Source organism: Anolis carolinensis, chromosome 5 (assembly GCF_035594765.1).
Source record: "Anolis carolinensis isolate JA03-04 chromosome 5, rAnoCar3.1.pri, whole genome shotgun sequence".
Lineage (NCBI taxonomy): Eukaryota > Metazoa > Chordata > Lepidosauria > Squamata > Dactyloidae > Anolis > Anolis carolinensis.
Window position 1 is genome coordinate 78,894,235 of NC_085845.1, and position 6,000 is coordinate 78,900,234.

Genomic DNA, 6,000 nt, shown 5'->3' on the forward strand with positions numbered 1-6,000 from the left:
TCCCGTTCTGGCCCGTGCCTTAGGCTTTGCCTGCCAGCTACCACATTTTAGCAGCTTCCACTATGGTTGCTTCCACTATGTCAGCTATTGTTGCTATTGCAATGTAAATTGGTAGAAAGGTAGATAATGATAGTGTGAATAATCAAAATTTGGTTGAGATAGTGCTTGCAGTTCTGGAGATACTCTAAATTTTTGCTTCTCATAGACTTGGCATGGGGATATGGTTAACCAGTAAAATTCATGAGTAAACCAAGTTTTTTTTTTTACCTGAAAATTTTCAGGGGTGGTTTGAACCGCTAAACCTTCCCTTGATTACAGGCTTGCACCTGAATAGTCAAAAGTATGAACCATGGAAAACATACAGCCAAGCTTTATTTTAGATCCCAGGATATTTCCTATAAACTGTCAAGGATTTGAAAAGAGCAATCCTGTCCTTCCTTCTCTCCTCCATTTTGCTTCCCCATGTCCCAATTGGTAAAAGCTCATGATTACTTGTTTGCTTCAATTTCTTAAAGCCCTTTCAAGACCATAGTATTCCAAAGTCAGCTTCTGACATTAAAATATCTCAAACAGATCAACAAATATTCAGCTTGCACATAGTTATGTTGACATGTTTTAAATGTATTTGTGTGATTGCTGGACTTGGTTCACATGTGAGCCACCCCGAGTCCCTTAGGGGAGATGGAGCGGAATATAAGAATAAAGTTGTTGTTGTTGCTGTTGTTGTTGTTGTTGTTGTTGTTGTTGTTGTTGTTGTTATTATTATTATTATTATTTGTCCTCAACATTCTCGCATTTCTTTTAATGAGGTAGAAAGTGTGCAAAGAGGTTGTAAGCAGCCCCTCTGAAGGTCTATGTTTTAAATACACAAATGCCTTAAAGCTGTGGTCTCAAATGCAGCTGGACTACAATACCTGTCACTCCTAGTTAGCTTATTGGAATGATGCTGGGAGTTGCAGTTGAACATCATCCAGACAGCCAGACATTGCCCACTCCTGCCTTAGAAGCCCACACATACCTTAGGGCAGTGGTTCTCAACCTGTGGGTCCCCAGATGTTTTGGCCTTCAGCTCCCAGAAATCCTAACAGCTGGTAAACTGGCTGGAATATCTGGGAGTTGTAGGCCAAAATCCCTGGGGACCCACAGGTTGAGAACCACTGATTTAGAGGATTGTACTTGTATAGAAGCCCTCCATTTCATCACTATCCTCATGTGTACAGGCTGGATTCCTTCATGTGCCTGCTTTCCCTATCCTCAGACTTTTTGAGCCCCCTGTCAATCATGTTTCTCATGGCTTAGATTTAGACAAGCAAACTGCGGAAAATAAATTTGATATTCTGAGACCAATGCAAATTGTTCCGTGCAGAAACCTGTACCAATCTGTAATTCAACACATATACTCATTTTTCAATGATCTGCATTCGTGGTAAATTGAAAGCTGAATTATATCCATGTGGATAAAAGGAAGAACAAAAAATGTGTGTTGCTTTACTATGAATGTTTTGAGATGCTCTGGGAATCTTTTTTAGCTAGATGGAAGAACATAAATGTGATTGAGGGTCAGTGATTCTCCTAGGTTCTCCTGAGACAGACTAAGCTCTCACCTTTTGCAGCTCTATGCAGAGGGGATGGTTATTTTAAAAAATAAAAAATAAAGGTTAACGTACAGTACTCATATGGACCCATGTATAAACTGACCCAGATTTTTTGTGTTGATCTTTCACTAAAATGTCTAGACTCATACAAGGGTATGTAGGGCAGTTTAAATCTTAGGTGTTTATCACAGAAGGCAGGCAAATCGCAATTACAGCAAGAAAGGCTCATGTGATAGGTCCAAGACAAAAATGCTGTTGCCCTGCAGTAATTGCCTTGTGTGATACATTTTAAAATCTACAATAAAAGAGAATGTGCCTAGTTGGTAGACACCTACTACTTCAGGAGTTAGATAACTCCTCAAGATTAGAATGTATGCAAAGATCAAATAGGAGTTGTTAGCAATAAAGTCTGCCCTCATATCCGCATTTTCTGTTTCCACAGATTTAACAATCCATGACTTCCAAATATATTTTTGAAAAATTGCATAAAGCAAATTTTGATTTTACTATTTTATATAGGAAACACCAATTTGGCAATTCAATTTACTATGTAATGGGACTTGAGCATCAGCAGATTTTGGAATCCTTGGCGGGAAGGGAGAGGTGTCCTAGAAACAAACCCCAGCAAATACCAAGGTTCCACTGTATTGTTTGGACTGTTCCATCAGTTCACTTTTGAATGCAAATTAGATATACAATCATATCATAAACCATTAGAACACATAAGGAAATTCCCTTAAGAGGCTAAAACACATGTTGCCGGGACACTACATCTGTGATGTAAGCATAAAATATTACCGGGGATGTCTGCTTAAATGGCAGACACACTAAGCGGGGCATACTTTCCAGAGGTTCACACAGATGGATCTATAGAGCAGAAGACACATTCCATTAATATGATACAAAGGATTTCCGTTGCCTTGAAAAATATAACAGAATACTTAACAGGCCAGAAAAGAACAATCATAGAGGGCTGATTACTACCAAGGCAAAATATCAGCTGATGTTGCCGCATATGACAATGTTTAGAATTGTTTCAGAATTGTGCCCTTCATCCTGGGTAAAGGAAGGAATAAAAACTTTGAAGACCATCCATGATGGCTTCTGTTCCAAACAACAAATACAGAATTTACAGCCCAAAGTTGAGTCAAATGCATGTTGGATTCCTCTCAGTCGAGTTTCATATAACTGAAAATTGTACAATGGTGGTGTTTTAAGATCAGTTTGAACCTTACATGAAAGAACAACAACTTTTCCACATTAAACATCATTTCTGCAGCATGCTTATTTGTTTGGAAACCTGGCTTTCAAAGATGTTTTTGCTAGCAATTTCTTTTCTTTGACACATGCAATTATTTTAGCACAGGAAACCATCTCAGTGTTCCCATTTCCTGTCATGTTGGAAAACAAAGAACTGTGTCAAAGTGACCGCTTCCTTTTCTCAGACAAGTAATTAGAGGAGGTTTTTTGGGAAAATCAGATGATAATATAAGTGAGAAGTTTCACAGCAAGCCTTGTATTAGATGCAGAATTAAAATTACATAAATACAGGAAGAGCACAAAATAGAAAAGACCAAATAACTTGTGGTCTGGAATTTAAATTATAAGTAAGATAAGCAACATACTGTATATACTCGAGTATAAGCCCAGTTTTTCAGTCCTTTTTTATGACTGAAAAAGTCCCCCTTGGCTTATACTCGGGTGAGGGTCCTGGTTGGCTTATATTTGGGTCAGCTTATACTCGAGAATATATGGTACATTTATTATTTTTCTCTATTTTTATTGGTATTATTACATTTATATATTTTTTGCTATTATTGTTGTTACTATTACATTTATTTTACTCTATTTATTATTATTATTAATACATTAATTATTTTACTCTGATCTTTTTATTATTATTACATTTACTATTTTACTCTATTTATTATTGCATGTATTATTTTCCTGTATTATTATTATTATTATTATTATTATTATTATTATTATTATTACATGTATTATTTTACTCTATTATTATTAAAAGGATACATAAGCACATTTACATTGAAGAAGATGAGAATAATGATTTAATCAGAATTGGACAGTCTTATCTTAAATTTGAGTTTTATGTAAATATTCAAAAACATTTAATCTACTGATGCCTCAATTAATGTAATTTTAGTGGTATCTATTTTTTATTTCTGAAATTTACCACTCTCAGCTTATACTTGAGTCAATGTTTTCCCAGTTTTTTGTGTGATAAAATTAGGTGCCTTGGCTTATATGCGGGTCGGCTTATATTCGAGTATATATGGTATTTACATTTTTAAAGCTCACCAATGAATGATAAACTTATTTTGCAAGGGAATCTGACTCTTTGTGCCCTTCCAGACAGGCCCTATATCCCCAGATCTGATCCTAGGTTTTCTGTTTATCCTAGATTATCTGGCAGTGCGGACTTATAAAATCCAGTTTAAAGCAGAAAACCTGGGATCAGATCCTGGAATATAGGACATGTCTGGAAGTGCCTTTTCTTTGCATTCTGAAAGATTGTATAAGTCCCTGGAAGGACCTCTGTGTGATGTCTTTCTTGAACCATGATCCCTGGCATATTTGGGGGTAAAATCAGTGGCAGATCAATTCCTTGAATCAGAATAGGTTTGTCAGAATGTTGTCTTGTACTAACAACAGGTGAACCACACTGAGTTTTCTAGTTAATACTGAAACAGGAAGAAATCCTTCAAAAACATTGGTTTGCACATTTAATAAAGGAACTAGGGAATGATGAAATATGCATCTTCTCAGCTTTGTTTTAATCAGAATTCCTCCTTGGAAGAATCAGAGTACACTTCTAAACTAGTATTTTAACTAATAGGGCTGTGCAAAATTTCAATACTCTGTTATAAATCGGATCTAATTTCTGGATTTTTTTTGTATTTTTAACCTGGTATTTTTTTTTTTTGTAAATTACATAAATGTTGTAACTCTCTTTGACACAATTTTAATTTACAGAACAACCAAGCACTATAATGAGGCAAAGCTAAAAACTTGCAATGCCTCTCAGCCAATCATAGCTGAAGGAGGGGGGAGAAGAGGTGGAGCCGTGGACATTGCTCTTTAAATTACTGAGTGCCATGCCGTAGACTCCATTTGCGATTGGGCAGGAAAAATTAAAACAGCTCTGTGCCAGGCTCAGTTAGTTAGCTTTGCAGGCAGGTCGGCACTAGGGTACTAGCACCAAAATGAGAGAAAGAAGGAGCCAACGATAGCTTAAAACTGAGACTTTACTGCTTGCTTCTATTTTGGGATAGGTACGTACCTTTTGTCTTTTGTCTTTTTTTTGTCACATTTTGAAGGTATCTTCTAGGGACTGTCAGCCTATTTTGTGTGTGTTGGTTGCCACAACCCACACAACAAGTTTCTTGAGGCAGGCACTTTTCTAATTTATTTTGAGTAGTAAATATGTTTGTAGCAAGTTCACCCCAATAGTTCTAAAAATGAGTGAGATAGGAGCCCCAGAAGCCACCCCCCCCCCATGTGCAATTACTTAACGAAATAGTAACAAAAAATGTGGATACTCTCATTAAAGGACCGGGTTGTGGCACAGCTGGTTAATAACTAGAAGTAATAGATCACTGCTGACTGAAAAGTCACGAGTTCGAAGTCTGCACCGGATTGAGCACCTGACCGTTCAATAGCTTACTGTCCACCTAAGCAGTTTGAAAACAGCTACAGCTGTGAGTAGAGAAAATTAGAGACAGCTTAATGCGAGGTTAATTTAATTTATGACACCATAAAACTTGGTGAGGGAAGAGCAAGGAGGAAATACTACAATCAAAAAGGACTCGGCATCATAGTGAATGAAGCCACAGCTCCCCCTGTGGCCGGAATCGAGCATAAACTCCTGAAGCCAGATGTTGGAAAATGTTGAATTACCTCTACTGTCTGTCTGTATGTATTGTATGTCTATAAATGGCATTGAATGTTTGCCATGTATATGTGCATTGTGATCCGCCTTGAGTCCCCTTTGGGGTTAGAAGGGCAGAATATAAATACTGTAAATAGATAAATAAATAGTAACAAAACAGACATGATATTTTAGAAACACTTTAGAAATGACTAATTTTGTAATGAGGATTGAAACATTTTTTTCATCGATCACACAGGCCTATTAGCTACCATTTTACACAGATTAATCTAGGGTCAGGCCAAATTATAAGGCAGAAGCACCTGCCCTGATAGACAACATAAATCAGGGAATGGACAGTTGGTGTGGGCCATTTTTATTTCACCTTCAATTTCTCAAAATCAGTTGTGTGCATGGTGTCTTTTGATACTTTTGACCCATGGTTGGATTGGGAACACACAGTATTGCACTTCATCCAGCCCCATCTAGTCAGTTGGTTTAAGGTTCGATGGGGAC